The following is a 12,797-nucleotide window of genomic DNA, read 5'->3' on the forward strand; positions in this document are numbered from 1 at the left end:
CTCTGCTGTGACAGGGACCCTTTCATTTTCGCGCCCAGCAGATGTGTGAAGCAGCCGTAAGTCCCGCTGTGTCTTCTCCACGGTCACATCACAAATGAGGGGGAAACAGGTCCCTCCACCCTTGTCACACACACATTAACACGGCGTGCACGCCAAAATGGGTGGAGCAGGTCCCAGGGGACCCAGCCATTCATAAAAAATTAGTCCCTGTTGCTTCAAAGTGGGTAAAATACTCACTATAGTGAGTATTTGCAAACCCTGAATTAGTATTCACTTCTTTCCTAAAATTTGAGGTATGAATTTGACCTCCTTTAATTGTCAAACTGATATCCAAAAAAATCAATATTGGTTTGGTGAAAAGTGTGAGTGAACTTTAAATTAAATGAATTAGAATTCAAGTGTGTGACAAAAGAAAGTGCTGAAGAATAGTCCCCATCCCAAATGATAAATAAATCATCAATGTAACGGCCATAGAGAACCAGACTCGCACCCCAGCCGCCACCCCACACAAGGTGGTCTTCGAAAATGTGAAATAATTGTGACTTAAAATGATTGCTATCGAACCTAAAATAAAGTGAATATGTTCCACACTGAGGTCTTCATCCAGAGTAAGTCTTCCCTCTATGGCTTTTATACCCAAAGGATGGGGAATGTTAGAGTATAGACTCTGTACGTCAATGGTCATAAAGGCGTACGAGTCTTTCCATTCTACTTGACAAATTAAATTTTTAAAATGGGTGGTATCCTTAATATACAACCTCAGTGTGGAAACTCGTGGCTGGAGATACGTGTCAACATAATGTGATAAATTAGAGCAGCGGTTCCCAACCTGTGGTACGCGTACCCCTGGGGGTACGCGTCCACACGCTGGGGGGTACGCCGCTGCCCGGCCTGTAATGGCGGCCGCGCAGGGCCGTTTTTACAGGGGGACGAGCCGGTGGCTGTGGTCGGGCGCCGGACTTGAGAGCTCGGCGCTCAGTCACAGCTGCCTGTCACATTGATATGTAGACTGACAGGCGGCTGTGACTGTCTGTGAGCGCCGAGCAGCGCACAGAGCGGGGACTGGTCTGGGCGGCTGAACGAAGGAGCGGAGGCGGGCATAGAGGGAGCCTCAGCCGGGGAGACCACTCAGAGCAGAGTGGACCCGGCGTGGAGGTGGAGCTATGTCACTGTGTGTGCGACATGCGAGTGGTGACTGCCGGGTAGTGCCTCCCCCTTCCTCTGATCCAGACTAGCCAAGCAGGGGACAGAGGAGGGAGGTACCCGCGCGGTTATGCACAGGCAGGCTGACATTGCAGTGCGGACAGCCAGCAGACCCACTCCACACGCTGCTTGGTAGCCTGGAGCCAGCTCAGCCAGGGCCCAGGAGGTCGGATTGACTACATTTATGTAAGTAACAAATTTTGCTGACTATGTGCTTCTGCTGTGGCCTTGGAGAGAGGGGGGAGGGATTTTGTCTTTTCTCAGGCGTGGGACATACTTGTTACTGGCATTGTGGGGCATTGCTGGCACTGTGGGGCATTGTTGGCACTGTGGGGGCATACTTGTTACTAGCATTGTGGGGCATTGCTGGCACTGTGGGGGCATACTTGTTACTGGCATTGTGGGGCATTGCTGGCACTGTGGGGCATACTTGTTGCTGGCACTGTGGGGCATACTTGTTGCTGGCACTGTGGGGCATACTTGTTGCTGGCACTGTGGGGCATACTTGTTGCTGGCACTGTGGGGCATACTTGTTGCTGGCACTGTGGGGCATACTTGTTGCTGGCACTATGGGGGTATACTTGTTGCTGGCACTGTAGGGGCATTGTTGGCACTGTGGGCACATACCCAGTACCATGGGGTCATACCTGGCACCGTGGTGGCATACCTGGCACCATTGGAGCATATGTGTATCTGGCACTTTTGGGGGCATATGTGTATCTGCCACTATTGGAAGGCTAACGTGATCCGTTGGAATGTCTGTTGCTTCAGTAATAGAGATTTGACAAGGTTCTGTTATTTTATATGCTGTCTGCAGAATGGGCTGAGCTTATATTGTGGTCAAGTGGTTGCACTTTTTTTTTTCTCGTCATTGCCAGTATGACTTGCCCCTGTTAAGCCACACCGCTTTTAGGCCACGCCCCCTGAAAATTTCACGAGGGGGTACTCATAAATGAAAAGCCTAATCAAGGGGTACAGGAGACAAAAAAGGTTGGGAACCACTGAATTAGAGGATAGAGACCCAACACCCGAAATAATAGGGCAACCCGGGGGTGCAGTGATGGACTTGTGAATTTTACGGAGGTGGTAGTAAACCGGAATAACTGCATGTTCCACAAACAAAAAACAATACTGTTCCTTTGAGATAATGTCAATAGTTAGAGCCTGATCGAGTAAAGATTTTAGTTCTTTAGTAAATTTAGAAGTGGGATCCATAGACAGTTTCAGGGATCGTGGTGCGCGCGGGAGATGGAGAGGGGATTGGCACTTTGGAGGGTATGTATAAATATGTTGTTATGTACATTGTATGTTTATGTCCTGATGAAGAAGCACACTTATTAAAGCTTCGAAACGTCGATTGAAATACTTCATGACCCCTTGAGTATATTTTTTTGGAGTGAGTGCCGCCTACACAAAGGAACGCTATATTGGGCCCTGATTCTGGGTACTTCTGGATGGCACCCCACATGTGAGTGTAGTGAGGAGTGCAGTTCCTATGGGACTTTGTATGGTGCGACAGTGAGGTCAACACTGTGGCATTGGGAACTCAAGCACCCGTTTATTGAAAGTTTATGCAGTCTTCCAGTGACTCTTCCTGGTTTTATTTGTGGACTGAGTGATGGCTGAAATGGCTGAAGGTGGTGGTGATTTGCCCTTTGACAGCATCAATTTGGCCCTTTTGACACAGGGCAAGACTGAATCTGAGGCTGAAGCCATACTATCTAAAAATGCTTTGGTTGATGAGGAGGATGACAGACTATTGGCCCACTTGTACAGAGATTGGTTGCATCTGAAGCAGCGAGAGATCGACTACATGTACCATACAATTTCTTTGAGCGACTATTATAAAAGAAAGAGCATACCACGTGGATTTCGGGTGCGGAATGCCCCGACAATTGGTCGCTTTAACACAGCATTTTGCAAAAAATGGATAGCTGTGGTAAACAAATGTAGCATGGATCTAATGCTGCTTGTAATTGAGGAGTTGGGCAGAGAGCAGGAGATTGCCCGGGAACGTATCAAAACGTTTGAGGATAAGCATAAAGCTGCTTTTATGGCTGATTCCGACCAGGATTGGTTGGAACGTTTGACTAAGCAAGTGGCTAGCTATAAAAGGGATTTGATCCAGTTTAAGAGACAAACTAGATAAGGTCAATCTCGATTATGAACAAAATAGTGTTTATATGTGGGTCCAAGGGGGGCCTAATGTTAACAGGCAGCAGCCACTTAAGCAGTTTAAACAACGGAGATTTGGGGGATATGCTGAATCCTCTTTTGAACAGCCTACAACCAGCGATTCTGATGGCAATGTACAAGGTGGTTCTGGACTGGCATCTTCTAATTCCCAGTACCCTTTAGGGGTTCGAACAAGACGATGGGACAGCCCCGTAAGAGATACAAGACGCGCCGTGGTGGCCAGAGCAAGAGGGCAAGGCAAACGCGGCAGGCCGCCCCTCAGGAGATAGTTTATAATCTTTCATCTCAGCCACTTACTGACGATGAGAGGAAACTGTCATTTGTACCTACTGTGAACTTTGATCCACTTAAATAAGACATTGAGGGGTATAAGCTTAATAGACAACTTAAGCTTAAAGAATATTTTGGTAAACAACCTGTGACTGTTCCCAATGATTATATTATTATGCCTATTCAGCTTAAACGTTTGCAACCTAAATCAGTGTTTGAGCCTATCTATTATAATCCTACTATTAAGACTTACATGAGAATGGTGGATTCAGATGTTAGAGAGGAGGTTCTTCCATGCACTAATGATAGAGTCGACCACAACCTGAATAAAAAAAAGAGTTTAAAGCATTAAAGGACCTTGCGTCCTATACCAATATTATAATACGGCCCGCTGATAAAGGCGGTGCCGTGGTTGTTCAGGATGTGCTCGACTACAGATGTGAGATAGAAAGACAGCTTTCTGATACTTTAGTGTATGCGCAACTACAAAGAGATCCTACAGATGCTTTTGCAGGTGAATTGGAGGCAATGTTGCATGAGGCGGTGAGTGAGGGAATCATTTTATCAGAGTTAAAAAGTGCATCATTGGTTCCATTCCCCACTATACCACTCATGTATACATTGCCCCCTGGTCGACCCATTATCGCCGCCAGGGGTTCTCTATTCCAGAACGTTCCTACTTTCATAGATGCAGTACTACAACCATGTAAACAAGCTAGCCCAGATCATCTTATGCCCCTTTCCCACTGCAGCCTTAAAACGGTATTTTGCCGATTTTTGAGGGCAAAATACCGTTTAAGGCTGCAGTGGGAAAGCGCCAGAGTTGAAATACCGTTTAAAGTTAAACTCGGGTATTTCAACCCGTTTTCAGAGCAGGGTTTTACACGGTAATCTACAGTTTAAGAGGCAATGGGAATGCATCTTAAACGGTAGAGATGATGGCTGATTTTTTTCAGCCATCATCTCCGTGTGTGTACGCTGCCGGGCTGAAAGATTAACCACTTTCAGCCCGGCGGTACGCCCCGCTGACCCCCCCCCCCCCCTCCTGTCATACTCACTTGTTCACGCTGTGTCCGGCTGGCTGCTGCTGCGGTGGATAATCGCGACGCTGGCCGGGTCCACCCACATGCACCGCCTCCCTCCGTCCTGCTCCACACGGAGCAGCACTGGCCACCAATGTTTGATTTTGTAAGCCAGTAATATATAGAATGCTGGCACATGCCAGCAATCTATATATTTCTGGAACCACTGGGCACCAATGAAAATCCTAAGCCAGTAATATATAGATTGCTGGCACATGCCAGCAATCTATATATTTCTGGAACCACTGGGCACCAATGAGAATCGTAAGCCAGTAATATATAGATTGCTGGCACATGCCAGCAATCTATATATTTCTGGAACCACTGGGCACCAATGAGAATCATAAGCCAGTAATATATAGATTGCTGGCACATGCCAGCAATCTATATATTTCTGGATCCACTGGGCACCAATGAGAATCGTAAGCCAGTAATATATAGATTGCTGGCACATGCCAGCAATCTATATATTTCTGGAACCACTGGGCACCAATGAGAATCATAAGCACCTTTTCATCCCTGAAAAGCCCATTAAAGTCACAGGCACTCATTTGTGCTGTAAAAACGTTTTGAAGAGCTAAAACGTTTTACCTGCAATGGGAATGGTACTTAAATGGCATTTGAAACTGTAATCTGCTGCAGTGGGAATGCTAAATACCATTTAAGATTACCTGTAAACTTAAACGGGTCTGCAGTGGGAAAGCAGCATTAGTGATACTACTGCTTTTTTTGAGAAAATTGGCACTGGTGGATGTATTACCTGAAGGCTGTTTATTATGTAGCGTCGACGTCACCAGCCTGTACACCGTCATCCCAAATGACGGGGGTTTACAGGCGGTGCGTCGACTCATTGAACACAGTGATTTTTATGATGGTCCTGATGTGCAGTTTTTGGTAAATTTACTGGAATTTGTGCTCACGCACAACTACTTCCTGTATGATAATAAATTTTACATAGAGAAGTGGGTGTGTGATGGGCAGTAATTTTGCGCCATCTTATGCAAATGCATTCATGCAAATGATCGAGAGGGACATCTTTTTTGCAGACCCACAAGTAGTGGGATGTGTGAAATTGTATTCACGATTTAGACTAGATTTAGACAAGATTAAGACTTGTTCTTAATCTGGCAGGGTGATGGAGAGTCATTGAGCGACATAATGCCACAGACAGTGAAGTTGACCTATTCTGTCGACACAGATACCGTAAGCTTTTTGGATGTCAAGATAATGATTGCACAGGGTCGTATTTCTACGACACTTTATACAAAAGAAACAGATCGTAATACTATCTTACATTCCAATAGTTGTCACCCACGCTCGCTCAAGTTTGGATTGCATTACTCGCAGTTCCTGCGGGCACGGCGTATCTGTAGTAACGAGATCGTGGCTGAACGTCAAATTGACCTAATGGTAGAAAAATTTATGGTACTTGTGAGTTATCCGGGCGCCCGATGTGGAAATTGAATGTCAGTACAATAAGCATACGATGCGACGCGATTTCCCTTGAAATTTCATCGTATCCAAAATCGCGTCGCATCGTATGCTATTGTATGGTATACAATGGCACGCGATGCGACGCGATTTTACCACATCCCGCCCAATTTCAAACCCGCCCTCTGCCACATCTGACACAAATTCACTCTGAGGGAGTTTTGACAGGAGAAAAGAAGTGATTTGCAGTGTTGGTGTGTCTCAGAGTTTTTGTGAGGTGAAATTTCTGAAATTTGCCCCATATTGCCCCTTACACCCTATTTCCCAGTATGGCTTTGCCAGACAGTATCTTCCGCCTCCCCAAAACTGAAGAGGATACAGTTAAATTCATGCAGGACAATGGGCTGCTTCCATCCACAGCTACCTGTCCAAATGGACACCCAATGCGCCTGTCTGTGAAAGAGCGGAAATGGCGCTGCTATATCAAAAGCTGTGGGAAAAAGCAAAGTCTGCGGGCCTCACTATTTTACCCCGGATGCAGGCTTCCATTTATGACCATACTGCGCTTTATTTTCTGCTGGTGTGACGAACTGACATCTATAGAGTTTTGCACCAAGCATTTGAAGATATGTAATAAAAGCACTATCTTTTACAATACATTGATGCGGGAGGCGTGTCAATGCGACCTCATGTCCCAGCCTCAACGCCGGATTGGTGGACCAGGCAAAATTGTTGAAATTGATGAGTCGCTCTTCGCAAAGAGACAAGCCAATGTCGGCAGAGTTCTCCCACAGCAGTGGGTCTTTGGAGGAGTGTGTCGTGAAACAGGGGACTGTTTTATGTTACCAGTGGAAAAGCGAGATGCGACGACCCTGATGACTGCAATTGCGGAGCACATCGAGGCTGGAAGTACAATTGTCAGCGATTGCTGGCGTGCGTACAACACCGCAGAACTGGAGCAGGCTGGATACAGTCAGTTGAGAGTGAATCACAGATATAACTTTGTGGACCCGGAGACTGGAGCACACACCCAAAATATCGAAAGACTATGGGGATGTGCAAAGTGGCGGAACAAACGCCAGCGGGGCACAGCCTGCCATCACCTGGACTCTTATATGCAAGAGTTTGTGTGGCGAAAGTGCCTGGCGGGTGACAGCCCATTTAACCGCATTCTACATGCACTCAGTTTGTTGGCTAAATAATTACGGCGATTAATTATTGTATGCTATGTGTTGTTGTTATTATAATTTATTTCTGATATATGCTAATTACAGTTATTCCTTAAATTCTGTTGTCCTTAATGTGTCAGATATGAATGATATTGATGAATGATATTGGATGTTCACAACCAAGCCACTATCAATGTGAACCCGAAGCGTGGCGAGCGCAGCGAGCCCGCGAGGGGCGGCGGTACGCGTCCTCCGACCTTTTCATGCCCTACTATCCACTAGGGCGTGGAGTTGAGAATAGAATAGTGTGGTAACACTCGATATCCCCCGATCGAATTACTTCCCACTCCAGCACCATTGATCTATATATTGGGAAACTGCGGCCATATACCTAAGGAATACAAGGCACCCATCAAACTTTACCAGATTGCTTATATCCACAGCCATTCCATTCGGCGGATCCCCACGAGGAGACTAGATACACCTGTCTATCAACACTGAGGTGAGAGACGCAGGAGACAACAGCGTCTAATACTCAGGTGTCAGACTACCGAGCACCACGGCATTGCGGGCGTGATCTGCCAAATTCAATCCGCTGCCGCAATATACATCATCGTGTCCACTATAAAGTTGTCGATTAGAGCACCCCACGAGTGGGAAGCACAAGGTCAGAGACAAGAGTGTGGTACAGCATTGCGGGTGAGAGCCGCATATTCCAACTGCTGCCCAGCACTACTCAGATCCAGCTCATCCACAGCCACGGACAATTAAATTGTTACTTTGCTACTGCAACATCTACTACTGTGTCCACATCAGCCTGTCGACTAGAGCACCCCTGGAGTGGGAAGTAATTCGATCGGGGGATATCGAGTGTTACGGCACTGCGGGTGAGAGCTGCATTATCCATCTGCCATCTAACATCCATAAGACCCGGCTCGTCTACAGCGGTGGACAGTACAACCGTCATTTTGACAGAAAAGAGAGTGAGTACACCGCGGGTGAGAGACGTGGTGTTCGCTCAATACTCTCATAACATATATCCTTTATTACTGTGACTCTTGATACAAATTACAACCGGCTAGTGGTGCCCGGATCGACCACTACATACAATATATTGTGAATATCAAAATCACAATACTCTCTTCATTGGGACCCTATTTGGAAAATACACGAGATCTATCCTGGTACAGGTTGTATGGCAAATTCTAAAGCAGTCTACCAATATTAATTTACACAAGAATATTTTTAACATATTGAATATTTGTTTATACTTTTTATATATATGTTTTTGTAACTGTATTATAATTGAATTAAGGTGGCCACCTAATTGTATATTTTCTTAATCTTATTTTACAGTGATATACATGTAGAAAAGTTTTCATATTAGCTATTCAAAAATAAAAAAATAATAATAATATATATTTAAAATATTTATATCTGTGTATTGTGTAGTGTGAATTCAGCCAAATGGTTAACTGAAAAAACTCAGCGCAGAATTTCTCTTGTTTCAAAATTGTGGCGTATAGTTCTAAAAGTCTGAATCATTTTATATGATTCAGACCTAGACCTATTAGAGGTGATCACACTGACACCTCTGTATAAATTCTGCAGCTTGTTCAACATAATCCCATATTGAGTGGAATAAACATTGAAATAAAAATAACAATATAATTCACCATATATTAGCGCCTGTCCCTCTAGAGAAATCTAGTGTCTTTTGGAAACATTGTATGTTTGTCCTGATGAAGAAGCACACTTATTAAAGCTTCGAAATGTCGATTGAAATACTTCATTTACCCCTTGAGTATATTTTTTTGGAGTGAGTGCCGCCTACACAAAGGAACACTATATATATATATATATATATATATATATATATATATATATATATATATATATATATATATATATATATATATATATATATATATATATATATATATATATATATATATATATATATAGTACTTGTTTCCTAGCACGGCCACAACGATCTTAATCGCGGTCATCGGGGGTAAAATCGGGGCCATCGCGGCCGTTAAAAATAGGTCGCGATGTGCCAGACGCGATGCCCGCGATTTCCCCATAGAGAATAATGTTAAATGCCTCAATTTACCCGCGATGACCACGATTTCCCATAGGAAACAATGTTAAAAGGCTCAATTTAGCCAAATTATCATAGGAACAATAGTAAATGGCCCAAAAACACCCCTGAACATTGAAATGTCCCCCCAAAAATAGTTGACGCCACCCCGCCATCAACTTGAACCCGAAGCGTGGCGAGCGGCGGCGGTACGCGTCCTCCGACCTTTTCATGCCCTACTATCCACTAGGGCGTGGAGTGAGAATAGAATAGTGTGGCGAGCGCAGCGAGCCACCGAGCCCCGCGAGGGGACGCCGATACCTTCACACTTATACGCGTCCCCTCGCGGGCTTCCCAGGTGTCCATGGCGACGCGGACACCTGGGAAGCCCGCGAAGGGACGCGTTTACCTGTGAAGGTATCCGCGTCCGCTCGCCACGCTTCGCGCTCACCACACTATTCTATTCTCACTCCACGCCCTAGTGGATAGTAGGGCATGAAAAGGTCGGAGGACGCGTACCGCTGCGCTCGCCACGCTTCGGGTTCACGTTGATGGCGGGGTGGCGTCAACTACTTTTGGGGGGACATTCCACTGCTTTGTGTTTTTTTGGGGGGTTTCTGGCCCATTTACCATTCTTCCCTATGCTGATTTGGGTAAATTTATCCATTTAACATTGTTTCCTATGGGAAATCGTGGTCATCGCGGGTAAATTGATGCATTTAACATTGTTCCCTATGGGGAAATCGGGGGCATCGCGTCTGGACCATTTAAGCATTTTTAGGTGCACACGACGCGACCGACCCGATTTTTCACTATTTTCAATGCATTTCAATGGGAAAATCGTGGGCATCGCGTCGGTCGCAGGCCACTAAAAATTACCCCCGATGGCCGCGATTGTGGCCGTGCTAGGAAACAAGTACTATATATATATATATATATATATATATATATTTATACACATACATATATATAATGGTTCCCTTATAGAGGGCAGTCAGTGTGGTTAGTGCAATGCTATATATATATATATATATATATATATATATATATATATATATATATATATATATATATATATATATATATATAAGGGAACCAGTATATATGTGTGTGTGATATATATATATATATATATACATATACAGGTTCCCATATAGAGAGCAGTCAGTGTGGTTACTGCAGTGCTATATATATATATATATATATATATATATATATATATATATATATATATATATATATATACACACACACACACACACTGGTTTCCATATAGAGGGCAGTCAGTGTGGTTACTGCAGTGATATACATTATATATATATATACTGGTTCCCATATAGAGAGAAGTTAGTGTTGTTACTGCAGTGCTATATATATATATATATATATATATATATATATATATATATATATATATATATATATATACTGGTTCCCTTATAGAGAGCAGTCAGTGTGATTAGTACAATGCTATATATATATATATATATATATATATATATATACACACACACACACACACACACACAGGTTCCCTTACAGAGGGCAGTCAGCGTGGTTAGTGCAATGCTATATATATATATATATATATATATATATATATCTCAATAGCAGTTAGCACACTACATTCACATCATCCGGGGAAATGCTGAAGCCACATAGATGTGTAATAGTGAATAGTTAGAGGCCAGCATAACGAAATGAAAGTAGTAAAGGATAGCAAAAAAAGCCAAAAAAGGCTGTGTTTAATCATAAAGGTGGACACACCAGCATATCAAAAATAGTCCATATACATATTACCAAGTCCAAATAACAGCATGGCAACTGCAGCATGGTGGTCCACCTAGAGAGTCACTGATGCCCAAAATGCCCAGGGCATCAGTGACTCTCTAGGTGGACCACCATGCTGCAGTTGCCATGCTGTTATTTAGACTTGGTAATATGTATATGGACTATTTTTGATATGCTGGTGTGTCCACCTTTATGATTAAACACAGCCTTTTTTGGCTTTTTTTGCTATCCTTTACTACTTTCATTTCGTTATGCTGGCCTCTAACTATTCACTATATATATATATATATATATATATATATATATATATATATATACTGGTTCCCATACAGAGAGCAGTCAGTGTGGTTAGCGCTGTTATCCCCAGCACTGCCCGCTGTTAGTAGAACAGACATATATAACACAATACTCGGCATGGTCAGACTGATCACATACCTTGCTGGGTATTACAGACCCCTCAGGACCACAGTAATCCGGGTCTCCCAGCTGCTGGTACCAGTGTGTAAGTACAGGAGGAGTCAGTGCTGCTTCTGTCTCCGACTTACACCCCCTACTTCCGGGTCAGTGTGTGCACTATTTGCTGGTCCTCCACTTCCGGGTCAGGCTGGGCGCGTCGCTGCTATCATTGTACTTCTTGTCTGTGTCAGTCCCCACCCCCTTTCTGTTCCTAGAGAGGTGTGTATACGGCGATGCTCCGGTGGCCATTTTAACTAAGGGCAAATCCTAGCTGGCTATATACTTTTTGCCCACAGTTCAGTCTCATACTACAGCAGGTAATGACAGTTTGCAGGTTAATATTTAACTCATCGTGTACTACAAATAAACGCACAAAGGGCACATTACATAATATATTGCTAGGTCTTAGATGCATTTATTATATTAATTTTGCAGATTAAGCAATTGTCCGCAGGTTAATATAATGTATTTTATATTATAGTTTATTATATTGTATATAGTATTGTATTATAATATATATGTTGTAGCCCTGTGGTAATAACCCTGCGATAGCCCTGTGGTAATAACCCTGTGGTGACCCTGTGGTAATAACCCTGTGATAGCCCTGTGGTAATAACCCTGCGATAGCCCTGTGGTAATATCCCTGTGGCAGCCATGTGGTAATATCCCTGTGGTAATAACCCTGTGGTAATATCCCTGTGGTAATAACCCTGTGGTAATATCCCTGTGGTAATAACCCTGTGGTAATAACCCTGTGGTAATATCCCTGTGGTAATAGCCCTGTGGTAATATCCCTGTGGTAATAGCCCTGTGGTAATAACCCTGTGGTAATATCCCTGTGGTAATATCCCTGTGGTAATAACCCTGTGGTAATAACCCTGTGGTAATATCCCTGTGGTAATAGCCCTGTGGTAATAGCCCTGTGGTAGCCCTGTGGTAATAACCCTGTGGTGACCCTGTAGTAGCCCTGTGGTAATAACCCTGTGGTAATAGCCCTGTGGTAATAGCCCTGTGGTAATAACCCTGTGGTAATAACCCTGTGGTAATAACCCTGTGGTAATAACCCTGTGGTAATAGCCCTGTGGTAATAGCCCTGTGGTAGCCCTGTGGTAATAT

General features: G+C 44.0%; 1 protein-coding gene across 2 annotated transcripts in view; it reads right to left on the reverse strand.

The window, feature by feature from the left end:
* Positions 1 to 11,788, reverse strand: part of LOC146076012 (uncharacterized) — a 49,761-nt gene extending 37,973 nt beyond the window's left edge. The window contains exon 1 of one of the 2 annotated variants that reach the window (XM_083185776.1): positions 11,661 to 11,788. The gene's annotated coding sequence lies outside the window, so the exon portion shown is untranslated. The remainder of the gene's footprint in view (positions 1 to 11,660) is intronic. The other variant, XM_083185775.1, reaches the window with a different exon arrangement.
* Between the last annotated feature and the right edge of the window lie 1,009 nt (positions 11,789 to 12,797).

Source organism: Crinia signifera, chromosome 4, assembly GCF_055691185.1.
Source record: "Crinia signifera chromosome 4, ASM5569118v1, whole genome shotgun sequence".
In the NCBI taxonomy this organism is placed as follows: domain Eukaryota; kingdom Metazoa; phylum Chordata; class Amphibia; order Anura; family Myobatrachidae; genus Crinia; species Crinia signifera.